General features: G+C 38.3%; 1 long non-coding RNA gene across 1 annotated transcript in view; it reads left to right on the top strand.

Moving 5' to 3' along the window:
* The window catches only part of LOC122556008, a 93025-nt gene extending 79182 nt beyond the window's left edge, over positions 1-13843 (top strand). The window contains exon 3 of the long non-coding RNA XR_006313431.1: positions 13783-13843. This is a non-coding gene — a long non-coding RNA (uncharacterized LOC122556008). The remainder of the gene's footprint in view (positions 1-13782) is intronic.
* The last annotated feature ends 1421 nt before the right edge of the window (positions 13844-15264 follow it).

The raw sequence follows: 15264 nt of genomic DNA, 5'->3' as shown, positions 1-15264 counted from the left end.
TTCATATTTTACCTCCCTCCCTTTTTGAATAAGGGTGTTATATTAGCCATTTTCCAATCCACTAGAACTTTTCCCATGTCCAAGGAATTTTGGAATATTGTAACCAATGGATGTACTGTCTCAACTGTCACTTCCTTTGATACCCAAGGATGTAGGCCATCAGAACCGGGGGACTTTTCTGTTCTCAATCCTAATAGTTTTCTGTATTGATGTTGACTGTTTTAAGTTCTACCTTATCTATTGCCTCTGACCTGCTCATTCCAACAGGAATGGTACTAACATCTTCCACCATGAAAACTGAGATAAAGTATTGATTCAGCATCTCTGCCATGTCAGTGTTCCCCAATATTAACCCTCCGATTTCATCTTCCAAGGGACCAACATTCATATGAACGACCCTCTTTCCTTTTATTCACCTATGGAAGCTTTTGCTATCCTTTTTGATATTTTGTGCTAGTTTTCTTTCATAATTTGCCTTAGCTCCTTTTATTAATTTTTTAGTATCTCCTTGTTTATGTTCGAACGTTTCCAAATTTTCAGTTCTGCCACTGGCCTTTGAAATATGGTATACTTTAGTTTTTGACTTTATATTGTCCTTGACCTCCTTGTTTAGCCATACATGTTTTTTACCCCCTTATCATCTTTGTTTCTCCCTGGGATATATTTTAAACGTGAGGAATTGACTAGCTCCTTAAACATCTGCCACCGCTCATTCACTGTCTTACCATTTAGCCTTCCTGCCCAATCTATTCAAGCCAAATCTGTCCTCATGCCTACATAATTTCTTTTGTTTAATTTCAGAACACTACTGTGGAACTCCACTTTCTCACCCCAAACTGAATTTTGAATTCTATCATATTATGGTCACTACTCCGTAGAAAGTCCTTAACTATGATGTCATCAATTAATCTGTTTTCATTCTACAATACCAAACCCAGAGGAGCCTGCTCCCTGGTTGGTTTCACAATATACTGCTCCAAGAAACAATCTCTAATACATTCAGTGAAGTTTGCCTCCAGGCTACCCCTGCTGATTTGATTCTTCAGAGGTCAGTGTTTCAGGAGAACTCAAGGGGGTGACTTAAAGGAGCTTCAGGTGGATCACTGCCAGAAGGCGGGAGGATTCAAAGCTAGGGTGAAAAACTGAGGCATTAACCAAAATGGCAACCAGGATGGCGATGAGCAAGGAATTCAATGTTTATGGTGGACTACAGGAAGAGAGTTAGTGGCAGTGACTGCCATTGTGGCCTATACAGGGGAGGCATGGAGGAGTGGGAGGCAATTAACAAGATCTAGTTCTGAGCTTCAGGTGCAGGAATGATGTGATGTTCAGTATGCTGGGTCTCTATGTTGGAGGGGAGAGGTGGAAATGGGCATTGGGCAATTGCGCAGTGAAAGAAAAATGATGGTTTTGGAGAGGTACTAGTGCCTAATAGAGCCTGGTGCTGATAGTGTCTACCGTGAACTGCATTCTCTCCTGTTAAAGTTTCCAATGTATAGAATGGAATGACAATAGCTGTGTCACATCCAGGGTGGTGTTTTGATTGGTGAAAACGTGGGATTCATGTTTGCTGTATGCAGGCCATTGCAGCAACAAATACAGTTCCTTGCAAAGCTTTGATATATTTAATTTGTAATCATGTCATCACATATTTGCTTTTCATACAGAGTATTTAGGGGTCGGATGCTAGTCAAATGTGTCATTTGTGCTTGCAAATGGAACTTAGATATCTCAATGATGGTGACATTACAAAAGCCCAGTGTTTGTCAAAGCATTATTTGTGCAACTTCCAAGGGTCCCATGTGAGCCACACAATATTGCTTCATCATCTATCATGTTCGTGTAATGATGGTCTGTACTGAATGCAATGAGATGTTCAGTGTGATGAGTCCTGAGTATGAAAGGTGTCAGGATGCTGCAGCCCTTCTCAATTACATTAGGTTGTCACTTAGCCAACACACCAAGTTGCTGCGCATGCTAAGCCTGAATGTGGATGGCTGAAAGTAGCATGTCCCTCATTATCCGGTTGTAGCATTTCTCACTACATGGAGATGTGTGTTCAGCCCTTATCTGATTGTTCTGACATCTCAGTTCTTCTCTTCTTCCAAGCATCCTGGTCCTACCGCTGGTAACATGGTTGCTCACCTAAGAAGATGAAGACAGATGGAGGAGGCCCAGGGCCAGGCCAGGCCAGGAGCAGCAGCAGGCTGAGACAGAAGATGAAGAATGTTGAGCTTTGGGAGATGTTGCTATTGCAGGGCTTGTCAGGATGTTTGGGATGTTCAGGATGCCCATAGTTTACTCGCCTTGACTTCAGAGTTTATGTCCTTTGACACTGTAACAGAATTTTTCCAAATGCTGGAGTAGAACCTGATGGCTGCAGGACTGGGAGGTCATCCTCTCCCATTGGCTGTGAAGGTGCCAACTATTCTGAGCTTCTATGTAATTGACTCCTTCCAGGGAGGATTGAGTGACCTATGTGGGATCTCTCGGTCATGCACCACAAATGAGTCAAGATAGTGACTGAAGGCCACAAAACAAGATCACACCTGTTCATTTTATTCCTCCGTGATGAGGGCAGTGCTGCTGCTTCCAGGCAGTAGAACTTTGGGACATTATTGCATTCCCCTAGGTGCAAAGTGCCATCAACCATGCACACATGATACTGAGAGTGCTACATCACAGTGTTGCAGAATTCATCAACAGGAAGAGGTTCCATTCCATTAATATGCAGGTGATCAGTGATCACCTAGCACTTCCAGGATGTATTTGCCTGTTATGCTGGCAGCTGCCATGGGTCCTTCCTGGATTACTCAAGTGTACCTGGTGTGCTTGATAGTCCAGGGCTCTTATAAGCCAGATTACTGGGTGACAAGGGATACCCATTGCAACCTTGGCTCACGACACCAATACACAACTCTAGCAGTGATGGATATTGAAGATTTAATACTGCTTTTGTTTCAAACAGGACCATGGGTGAGTAGAGTATAGGGCCGTTGAAGATGTTGTTCTGCTGCTTGAATTGGTCTCGTGGGGCCCCTCCAATGCAGTCTGGAAAGTCTGATATGCTGTGCACTACACAGTCAGAGCAGGCAAAGAGACAGTGTGCTGGATGCTGAGGAACTGGCAGAAGAGAAGCAGTTTTCCAAGGAGGGGAATGAAGACACTGTGGAGGAAGAAGTTGTCTTGTACATTATTGATCTCAGCCATGTCAGATACCACAAGCCAGATAGAACCTCAGTGATACCCAGTTCCAATAGATGAAAGCTGGGTACAGCAGACAGTCATGGATTGTAAAATATTTGTTGCTCATGATGCCATAATCTGGTTTTACTTGTGGAGATGAACTTCAACCTCCATTGGTTTTGTTTGTGTTTACTTTTGTTGTCTGTTTTTTTTAAAAAAAATCACGTTTAGATTTATCCAATTGCTTGCATGTGATGTTCTCCTACATGATTGTTACTTCCACTTATCAGTCCAAGCCTGGATGTTGTCCAGATTTTGCTACATTCAAGGGATGGTCTTGACAAATTAGTTAAGTAATCTCAGATCTGAATTTATAAGAAAAAAAATTGTTGTTAGAATTGCTAATGTGTCTTTGTCATAATTTTAATCAAAAGAAAATGTGACTCGAGAAAAAAACATTCAGATAGTGAGTAAATAAGTCCAAAAGAATGCAGATCAATCCTAAGAGGTGAAGATAAAACTTGGTGCAGGAGTTGCACAGAATCCATTCAAATCTTAAGGTACAAGACATTTGAGAAATCAGTGCAATGAATAAGATAGGTACGAGGCACTAAAAGTCCTTGTCAGCACTATTGAGCAAAGGAGCCTCACATGCACAGATGTGCCAAGATATTACAAGTGAATGCTTTATCAGTAACAGAATAGGCCACTTTCAGAAAATGTGCCAAACTAAAACATTGTCACACAAAAGCAAATCAAATAACTAAAATCACAAAGAGACTAATGAGGTAAAACAGGCCTCAGTATGAGAAAAATCTGAAATTTCTGTAGGGAAATTTAGAGATCTACACCTTAGATTTTGGTAAATTGTTACTTCCACTTATCAGTCCAAGCCTGGATGTTGTCCAGATTTTGCTACATTCAAGGGATGGTCTTGACAGATTAGTTAAGTAATCTCAGATCTGAATTTATAAGAAAAAAATTGTTGTTAGAATTGTTTGTCTTACAGATTTTACTTTGGAAGATTGTTATTGTATTGTCAGATAGTGAGCCATGGTTAGGAAAAAAACGCCTGCAGCTAACACCTACATGGTTCAGAAGGCATAACACTGAAGATTAAAGGTATATCATGAGCAAGTCTCTAATATAAGGGATGTCAGATAGTAGAAAACGTTATGCATACTTGACTATCAAGAATTCTCACTCCTGATTTTTTTTAAATTTGTGGGATATGGGTGTTGCTGGCTAGGACAGTATTGCTCATCCCTATTTCCCTGGAGAAGGTGGAGATGTAGCCATGTCAAACAGCATTTCCTGTTTGGGGGTACTCTAGTATTGGTTGGTGTCTTCCATTCACTTTTGTCTCTAACTTTTGTACTGACGAAAGAATAAAACACCTTTAAAGACAGTGTAAGATCTAATTCTCAACCAGAGTTGAGAAGTGTGGTGTTGGAAAAGCACAGTCAGTCAGGCAGCATCCAAGGAGCAGGAGAATTGACGTTTTGGGCATAAGCCCTTCATCAGGAATATGGGAGTTGGGGGGGGAGCTGAGAGATAAATAGGAGGGGGTTAGGGCTGGGGCAGAAGATAGCTGGGAACGCAATAGGTGTATGCAGGTGGGGTAAGAGGTCAGAGTGGAGGGTGGAGCAGGTAGGTGGGAAGGAAGATAGACAGGTGGGACAGTTCAAGAGGGCAGTGCTGAGTTGGAGGGTTGAATCGGGGATCAGATGGGGGAAGGGGAGATGAGGAAACTGGTGAAATCGACATTGATGCTATGTGGTTGCAGGGTCCCAAGACGGAAGATGAGGCATTCTTCCTCCAGGCGTTGGACCCCGACCCACCATTAAACCCTAACCACCTGACACCTGGAGATTGGAGATGTTGATTAGGAACAATTTGTAGAATTGACAGACCTGCATTTGCCTTTGTCGTTTCCTATGCTAAGCACAATGCCAGGCATTCTGTTCGGTTTCATTAGTTCTTGAGAATTTTTACAGTTTAGTATAACTGAATAGCTTGCTTGACAATTTCAGGGTGTCAACCACATTTCTATGGATCTGGAGTTAAATGTAGACCAGACCAGCTAATGATGACAATTTGCTTCCTGGAACATTACCTAGGTCTCTGGATTATTAGTCGAGTGAAAATACCACTAAACCTTTGCCTTCCTATTTAAATTTGCAGTTGGATGTTCCCATGCATATGCTGTTTTTGCCCTCCTAGGTGGTTCCAGATTTAGAAGTTGATGTCGGGGATGTTTCTTGAGTTACTGCAGTGCATCTTGTAAATGCACTGCTGCCACAATGCATCGGTAGTGAAGGGATTCACCATTAAAGGTAATGGATAGTTCTATAGGCTTCTTGTGTATTGTTGGAGCTGCACTCACATTGGTAATTCCAGAGAATTCTACACACATTGAGTAGAATGGCATGACTTGATCTCAATCTAGAAATTAAATGAGTTAAAATCAAGGAAGGATTGGTCAAGGAATGGCCAGTCAAGGAACAACTGCATGTGGAATAATTGGTCAAAGAGACACATTGGGAAACTTTACAAGGCTTCATGGTGAAACCCAGATGGAAAGCAGAATGTATTGAGATTAGCTATGTTGACATAAGAAATTTGTTTCATACTGTCAATGAGGTATGAACCTATGATGGTATTGGTTAGACAGAAATGTACTGCACTGCTGTAAACAATGAAGAGAGTTTAAACTTCAGGAATCAGCAATGTTTGTGATGGTAAACAAGCAATGAGATTGCCAAGAAGTAGCACACCCCATTTGAGGCAGTTGACAAATCTCTAACTAATGTAGCTCAGAGTACAGCACAACTTGGTAAACAAATAGGTGTGACAGATTCAAGTCAAATGTTAGGTGTTGATGACCCAAAAGAGAGAAATTCAAGCAGAATATTTGACTTGCTTATCCTCCTGGAGGTGTGGGGGGGGAGGTGGAGGGGTGGAGGGGAGGTGCTGGAAGGAAACATCTTTGTTGGTTTGAAAGAGTTAGCTTTGAAGAGTGGCAGAAGCACCACTCAAAGGTGATGTCTTATGGACTTGTGAGCAGAACAACTTAGGATCTTGAGGGAGTGAGTTCTAACATCCAAGTCCTCCTAAAGTTTCTGTAATAATTTCTACGATATCAATGTACTCTGTAGCTACTTGCTGATATGCAGTAAACAACATCTTGTTTGATACAAAGGCCTCACCTAGTTATACCAGGAAGTTATTTTCCTGTACCATATTTCACTAAGCAGCCCTGTAAATCCCTATATTGAAACAGATTGGTGGCAGAAACCAATCTTCATAGAGTGTAGCTTAAGATTGGTCGCACATAAACCAAAACCTCTGCAAAAATTGGGAAGAGATAATATCATTGACTAATAGTTTAAACATTTTTACACCTTTATTCACAATGTAATCTCATTGGATAAATTGGAAAATGCTGCTGGAACTTTAAACTAAGTTTTTGTTTTACACTTGTTTTCTGAAATTTTCTTTGGTAAGACATTTTCCCACCTGATTTAGTATTGTGGTAGCTAGGAATTAATAAGTTTCCATACGGTCAAAATATTAATTTAATCATACTCAACATTCTAAAAATGCATCAGAGTGACCAAACTCTGAAATAGTACATATTTATGGGCTCTCAAGTCCAAACGAGCCTATAGACCATCTTGCCATACCTATATTTTTTATCTTATTTTACTTTTATTAATGCATCACAGATGACTTGAATAAAATACTTCTTGTCACCTGGTCAAATTGAAACAACAGCTGTAAATAAATGATTGCATTTAAGTTACTGTACAAATTCTGTGGTTATAAAATGGAGCCATATGCACAACCTTCCTCAAATTTCAGTGGTGTGCCAATAATAACTATAATAATGACTAGAAAATGACTATATACATGGTCATATGCATGTTTTCAGATATGCCACAAGCTAAAAATTTATAATATTGCATTGTTTACAATGGCTACAAACTTAGAAATCTCTAATTTGTTTGCATAAAACAATTTGCACGTGGGTGTGAGGGACTTATGCAACATTATAGATATATGTTAAATTTATGTACATCACACAAGTGATAATACAATAAATATATTGTATTATCAGGGCAGCACTTGGTATTGTTGATAATGCAGCATATTGAACATTAAGATCAATCCTGCTGTAGACCTGCCTATGTGATTATTTTAATTAAAATAGTTACGGTATGATTTTTTATGTGCTGCGACTGTTTCAACTAGAGTTAAATTTTCTGGTGCCAATGAAGGGACTTTCTGCCTAATGGGATTAACTGTTTTATTCTTGAACTGTATAGTATATGTCTGGGACTTGCTTGTGGGCCAGTGGTAGTGTCCCTATCCCTTGACCAAGAGGCCCAAGTTCAAGTGCCACCTCCTCTAGACCTGTGTAATAATATCTCTGAATTTATTGATTAGGAAAAATAGCTGTAATATATGTCCTGACTTACAGTAAAACCAATTCTGATATATAGCATTTACATACTCATGTGCAACATGTTATAGTATATACAACTAGTTTAATTTTGGAACATTCAAAGATGCAAATACTGTTGAGGTTGATTGCTCTTAAATCATAATTGATCCCCAGTTTCTGCAAATCAGGAATATCATTTGGTTAAGCATTTAAAATGCTTTCTGGGTTAATGAATACAAGATTACCTAATGTTCTAAGTTTAAAACCTGAGAGTGGCTGCAGCATGTATACAGTTTGATTTCAAATTAAAATATGCTCTGTAAAACTATAATTTATGCTGTTTGATTTTGCATTATGGCAGTTGGCAAGTATCTCTTATTGTCTTTAACACAAAGTTAAGATTTTAGCCTTTGTGCATAAAATTTCATGGCTGTCATCAATTGAAATTACAGGAACAGCAACAAAAAAGTGTATTGTTTGCTTTTTCAAAGCTTTTCTTTGCAAGCTTTTTTTTTATCACCAGCACTGTAATTATCTGCAGCTGAAAACAAGCAGCTACAAAAATGTGCCCATTGGGCCATAGAAAGAGAATTATAGACCAGCTCTCCTGTGTCTCTCTTTCTCCACCTTCTATATAGAATTTATCTGCCATATTCCAGAATATGTGTTTAGGTTACTTGGCCTTTTATCAGTGGGCTTAAGAGGTCAGTCATGTGTGGATTCCTTTGTTAGTTGCCTCTTTGCTTGATGATAGAAAATTGATCAGACCTACAGCATGAGCTCAATAGACAACCCTAGGTCTTTTGTCTAGGTGAATAGCTACCAGTGAAGGCCATAGGCAGGTTGCTATTAATATGACAACTAACTCTATATCCCACTGTAATTTATAATGAAATACCTAATCTCCATTATTTTGATCCAAGTAGGTGATCCCATGAAAAGCTTTTTTATCAAGTCCCATTGGCAGTTATGTGAGAAATGGCAAACTAATAATTTTTGTCAAGTTTTGCTGACTGAAATGCTTTTGCAATAATACTGTTTAAAAGGCACAGATAACGCTCATTCACTGAGCTGAATGAGAAGCCATCTGGGGGTATTCTTTTTGACTGCCTTTTCCTTTTCCTTTCTTGCAATCAAATTTGAGCAAAATCAAAAAAAAATTTTATGAAAGTACCTATTGTTGATTTGAAGGAGACAGTAATTTACAAAATGCCCTTCCATTGTGTGTTAGGCTGAAAGAAAAAAAAAAGCATCAATGGCTTTTAAAGCTGTGTCTTGGTTTAACTGCAAATAGAATGAAAGCAGTCTATGTTGACAGACAAGTAATAACTTTACAAAGCCGGGCCTGGGTCAGGATGCCAGTGCAAGAAAAGTAGTGTGTGGTTTTGAAGAACTAAGGCAGATGTGAATCTGAATCGGAATCATCAAGTAGAGACACACAACTGCTGTACAAGTAAATTTTTTTTCTTCCTGGATACTTTAAAGAATTCATCGAACTATTGAGATCGTCCAGTGGTCTGTGGTGAATGATGACAGCATTCTGAAGACAGTAACATTCATGCCTGAAGTATTAGACATACTTGACTAATGCATATGTTTGTTTGCTCTGGCAAGATTCATTATTACTCTCGCACAAATGTCAAATTGGAAGATGAAATCCTGGATGAAGAAATAGATGCAGAAATATGGTTTTATTATTTAAGTATAAGGTATGTTTGTTTTGGCTTTTTTAATAAAAAGATTTATTACGTGACACGCCAGTATCTGTCATTGAAATGTTTTTGAAAATTCTTCAAAAGTCCTCGGGTTTCTATTTTAATTATTTCAAAATATCTGTATTATTGTAGTAATCAGGTTGTAAATGATGAAGCCAAGTAGTAAAAAATCATCAGTACATTAAATTTTACATCTAAATACAATTACAGCTCATTGACTGAGAACGTGAATAGTGTTGTTAGTGTTTATTGTAGCAACAATACATTGCATGTTATTGGAAAAATTCCTCTGAGTTTTTTTTAATGCTTGTATGCTTTAATGCTTCTGAAATTTCTGAGCAAGTGCATTGATTGCTCAAGTATCTATAATTTCTTTTTATTCTGCTGTTCTCTTGGTTTTGGTTGTTACATTTTTGATCTTTCTTCTGGTTCTGCAGCTAGGTAAATACTATGAGAAGTTTGGTTAGTCCATTTATTTAAAGATTCTTTTTTTTCAGATGTTCAGATGTAGTTAAAAACTATGCAATTTGATGTAAAGGTCTTGTAGTTATAACTAATTTAATTGATAAATACAATACAGTATGATAAAGGTGGTTGGAAAGTTTTTTTTAAACTGTGTGCAAACATAATGAATCAAGTGTTCCAGTATAATGTTTCTCTTCACTGGAATTATATGTCAATGCTATGACTGACTTCTCAATAAATATGATAGGAGAGGGAGAATATACTTTTTAAAAATTCTTGCATTCTTATTGCCGATGAGTGTTTAACGTTAGTTTGCCTTCAATGTCAAAATCAGTTGAAAAGTTAATTCATTGCAAAGCTTCTCAACTGTAGAGAATTGTAATATTTGTTGACCTGCAGTGACTGAAAGCAGCAGGCAAATTAAAGTCATTGAAGCATTTCTGTGTGTTTACTTGCAGTGTGCTGTATTATTTTCCTGTTAGTGTGGTGGAATTCTCATGTTAATGTAATTGCCATGACAGTATGATCAATTTCTAATGAAACGTTTGAGACAGTGAGATTAACCTCTCTATTCACCTTCTTTTATGCTTTTTAGCTCCAGATAGGGATTAATAATATAGTAAACTAATCAGTTTTACACATTCCTGTTTTTGTTCAGGAATAATTCGCTTACATTTTATTCTTATTAATCTTTTGTATCCTGCTTAGGAATAGTGTACTAAATAGTCTTGAGAAAATTTGCAAATCAGTTTGTGATGGTAAAATGCAAGTGGAGCACTTTGTGTAATGACCCTTAATCTGTACAAAATTAACTAAATTAGTGCATGTGCATAATTTGCAGAATACCATTAGTGTTTCAACAAACTGTTTTCAGCTGAATTTCCCCAAATAGTTATGGATTACTGAGAATATTTGGCATGTGTCAAATGTCAATCTACAGTACTATTTATTATAGAGTCAGACCATACAGCACTGAAACAGACCCTTCAGTCCAACTCATCCGTGCCGACCAGGCATCTCAATCTAACCTAGTCCTACTTGCCAACATCTATCTTTTGCATTTTATTCTAGAACAGCAGACATTAATGTCTCTGGTGATTGCTATTCAATTATTCTTTTTAAATGGTAATGTACACTATATGGTTTAAATTACTATGTTTGGATAGTCAAGTAGGTGGAAAAGATTACTATCAAATTGATTTTAGTTTTGAATATATTTTGAGTTGAAGAGCCAGATGATACTAAATTTGCCTTAAATGTATGTAATTAAGAATAGCAGATAATATAAAGCTTAGAGATGTCCTTTGCAAAGTGAACCCCAAGAATTTATTTTGGGAATGTCATCCTTCATTGAAATTAACATTTTAAATATTTTTGAACAGAACACTGTTGGATTCTGTCTTTGCAAGGAGCTGAATGAGTTAAAGATACAAGCTTAATTTTCAAATACCGATACACTTGTGTTTTTGCAACTTGTTAATGTGAGTTCTTGTGCATAAGCGATGTTGCTGTAAATTGTCAGATTAGACGAATGCTCCCCAAACCCTTTCTACCTGCGATCCCATTCCAAGGCTTAAAAATTGTTGTGACTCCTCAGTGAGATCTATAAGCGTTGGGTGAGTTGAGTGCTTGTGAAAGTGAGAGCCTGTCTGTTAGAGTGGAAGGGTAGCTGTTATATGTAAGTCAGAGTTCCATGATGACCATTATTGTTTTGAAGCTTGCTACCCCAAAATTTCAGTTCATGACCTCACTTGAGATTTTGACTCCTACTTTGGGAAACACTGATTTAGAATAACAAAGTTTGATTTTGGACTGTCAACAACTCGGGTACATTTTTTCTTGTCATATATGTAACCATAAACTCACCAATGAATTATTGGAGTAATTTCACAATATAATGTGGCAGTCCATGAACCATTTTTAGTGTGGGTAGTATTGTGACATCTGCAATTAGCTGCTGTGAGAGAAACATGTTTGTTAGGGTTACCATTTTTGATTATTGCACTATATGCTTAAATGAGGGATAGAAGTTATAGATTTGGTGTGACCACTAACTAAGTGGGTGGTTTTCCAGCATTCAATGTCAAGACCCGTGAACAAATGATACTCTAGGCAAGATACTTGAGGATTACTGATTCCCAATAGAACCTTTAAAGGTTGCTCTCCTTATGAAAGGAGCACCAGGGAGGAAGAGAAGCTAATTTGTGTTTGAGATTAAACCAGTCAATTATCCTTCCAGGACTTAAAAACTTTGGACTTCATTAGATGCCCAACATGAGATGATCAATGTTTTCAGAATTATTTTCAGTGATATCAATAAATCTAATTTACAACTTGGAAAACATAAATATGTAATGTTGTGGCCTGGTACCAAAGCATAACAACTTGTTTCAGAATGTTACAAATAGAGAGAGAACTGGTAAAGAATGAATAAACAGAGAGAGAGATAAATAAAAGGCAGAGTAACAAAATAAAGATAGGAAGATATATTTTAGATATTACTCTACAAATATAATTGCAGAAATAAAGGGAATTAGGATAAGAAGAAATGTTAAAAAATTAACTTTTCATTCTCAATTGTATAAATTTTGCAATCTCTTGATTTAATGTGTATCGTTTCACTTCTTAGTTGAACTTATCTCTTATCTGTCTTTAGATTAGATTCCCTACAGTGTGGAAACTGGCCCTTTGGCCCAACAGGTCCACACTGACCCTCCAAAGAGTAACCTACCCAGACCCATTTCCTTCTGACTAATGCACCTAACATAATGGGCAGTTTAGATTAGATTAGATTAGGTTAGATTACTTACAGTGTGGAAACAGGCCCTTCGGCCCAACAAGTCCACACCGACCCGCTGAAGCGCACCCACCCAGACCCATTCCCCTACATTTACCCCTGCACCTAACACTACGGGCAATTTAGCATGGCCAATACACCTGACCTGTACATCTTTGGACTGTGGGAGGAAACCAGAGCACCCAGAGGAAACCCACGTAGACATGGGCAGAATATGCAAACTGCACACAGTCACCCGAGGCTGGAATCGAACCTGAGTCCCTGGTGCTGTAAGGCAGCAGTGCTAACCACTGAGCCACTGTGCCACCCCTTTATTTTTCCCTGTCTTGTTCAATTTGTTCCGAACAATTTTAATTAAATATCTCATCTCTGAATTAATATATCATAGCTTTTAATCAAGACCACAACCACATTTAGATTGGTTCAAATATTCTATTTTCTTGGCTCGTGTTTAGATTTTGCTTTAATTTGTTCAGTCCTTCTCTTTTAATATATTTTGTACTAGTTCTATACTGGTAAATGGGAGAGTGTACAATGCAATAATGGAGCTTCCACCTACTGACTTCATGTTGTTTGTTCATCAAACACTGAATTTTGTTTTAAAAATGTTGGAAGTAACCCGTTTTGTAATATGTGTTTGTCCTGAAACATTGATGTATCATCGGAACAACATTTAATGGAGTTCTTGCAATTTGATTTGGCATCCACTCAGTATTTTTGGTTGCTCGTCAGAGGGATAAAATACACTGGCGACTGCTCCTTGAGTTAATATGAACATTTGAACAATCAGATTTTTCATAAAATCTTCTGCACATTCTGGGTTGTTATTGTTTTGCCATTTGCAGTCTGACTTCTAAAGGTCTCCGGCACAATGCTTATATTGAATTGAAAGGTGGAGGTTGTTCACTCTAATTTTTTTTTAGTGATTTGGTGAAATAATACTTTTACATGTTTTCTTTTGCTCCCTTTTCTCTTTCTTCTGTTGTTTCTACTGCACTGAATATTAGATGTATGAATAGAGACGACATCTCAAAAGCATGATTGGCCTAGGTTTTGTGGCTGAAATGAGAGTGAGATTGCTAACTTTTGCCATAATTATGCTGTGAAACTGACAACTTTTAGAATATGTAAATCTGCAAGATACTGTCAAGGATATCTTGTTTCTCCAACAGATGCTGATTTAGAGACCCAGAATGACTGGCCTTTGATATTCAGACACCAGACATAGCCCACAAGATACAAGTTGTGATCCCTCAGATGCAACGATTACATGAAATTGCCTGGGAAGTTCAAATTTCCAAGGGCTGTTATCATGTGCATCTGGAACTTTCCAAAGAAGTCTCTAACTCAGAGTACGAGGTGAAAACTTCAGAGGGTTCTAAGTCACATAACTGAATATTAACTTGAAATGTAAGATGAATAAAACCAGTTCTAATTTCCTCATAACTGTACAATTGGCATGCCACCTGATACTGTACCAGACTCCACGCAACAAGCTTCTAATTCTCCCCGATTCTCTGGCTACCCTGCCAACAACTAACTATCCATCTAATTAGATCTGACTGCTCCCCAACAATACTTCACATCATACCCACCTGTCACCTTACCCTATGACTAGCTTATCTATTTCCTGTCCATAGATTTTCAGAGAGATTTTGCATATTTAAGCTCTATACATATGGCAACTGGTGCTGTAAAAGAAGCCATGGGTTCAGTGAAGATTACCTATGCTATTTTTTGTGAGAATACCTGTGATTGATAAGGTTTGCAGGATCCTCCGTCAGAGAACAGTCCTGAAAAATCAGAGGTCAATAACTGTGTGAAGTTTTGCCTGATCTGGGTCAGAAATAGGATTGTGACCCAGCTCAGAAGTTACAGATTGTTGACTCTGCAGGTTCAATCAGCACCAAAACAGTGATCTGACTTGAACTTCAACTTGAAGAGGAGGCAGACTCAGAACACAGGAGGTGCCTTGGCTGCATGGGGAAGTGTCTGGGGCACTCCACATGATTGCGTGACAGTATAGTGAAAGTCAAGTATCATCTGAGCCATTGTGATCCAGGTGTATAGAATGACTTTGAATGGAGCTCAACTTTGACCTGCCCGTGAGAGCATTGAAGCTGGAGCCTGAATAGATCAATTGAAGGAAGTTTATCGGTCCTGAGATTTCACTGCCACCCTTTCAAGGACCATTGGTTCCCTCTGCCAATTTCTTCTCACTCTGAGCAATTTTCCTTGAACTCTGCTCATTTCCTCCAAATAAACGATGTTGCTACGGACACCTGCCTTGGTCCCAATTATGCCACCCTTTTTGTGAGAGATGTGGAACAGCTATTATTCCAGTCTTACTCAGACTATCTCCATCATCACATATGACAGGACATTGATGACTGCATTGGTGCTGCCTTCTCCTCTCACCACGAATTGTAAAATTTCATTGGCCTTGCTTCAAGCTTCCAACCTGTCTTCACATGGTCCTTTTCTTTCTCTTTCCTTCCTCAACTTCTCTACCTCATTTTCTGGATATAGGCAATCTACTAAAGTTCATCATGGACTCCTACAGTTACATCAACTACATTTTCTGCTTCCTGAAAGAATTCCATTCCACTTTCCTAGTTTATGCATCTCTGGTTCATCTATACTGATGGTGCAAA

Source organism: Chiloscyllium plagiosum, chromosome 13 (genome assembly GCF_004010195.1).
Source record: "Chiloscyllium plagiosum isolate BGI_BamShark_2017 chromosome 13, ASM401019v2, whole genome shotgun sequence".
Taxonomy (NCBI): domain Eukaryota; kingdom Metazoa; phylum Chordata; class Chondrichthyes; order Orectolobiformes; family Hemiscylliidae; genus Chiloscyllium; species Chiloscyllium plagiosum.
Note: the sequence above shows the minus strand (reverse complement) of the source record. Positions and strands in the feature narration are given on the sequence as shown.